Source organism: Penaeus monodon, chromosome 34, assembly GCF_015228065.2.
Source record: "Penaeus monodon isolate SGIC_2016 chromosome 34, NSTDA_Pmon_1, whole genome shotgun sequence".
NCBI classification, from domain to species: domain Eukaryota; kingdom Metazoa; phylum Arthropoda; class Malacostraca; order Decapoda; family Penaeidae; genus Penaeus; species Penaeus monodon.
In genome coordinates, this window is record NC_051419.1 from 28,283,206 (window position 1) to 28,283,536 (window position 331).

Here is a 331-nt window from a genome sequence, read left to right on the forward strand (position 1 = left end):
TTGTTATTGAAGGTTTGGCATGTTATCTGTCGTAAAGTGTCGTTGACAGTTTACACTATCTTTGTAATTTATATTAATAGAAAATCATTATGAAAAGACTGGGTTTTACTTAATTTTAAATACACAAGCATAATTGTGTTCTGTTTAATCATATATAATTGTCTGAGGAATGTGTATATTTTTAAACAAACCTATTTATATTTACTCTGCAATGAGTGATGAACCTATAATGGTAGTTATTCTATTATATCAAAACCAACATAACAAATAAAATCACTGGCCTCAAAGTTGATCAGTCATGTTGCTTCATTATCCTGTGAAAATAAACACC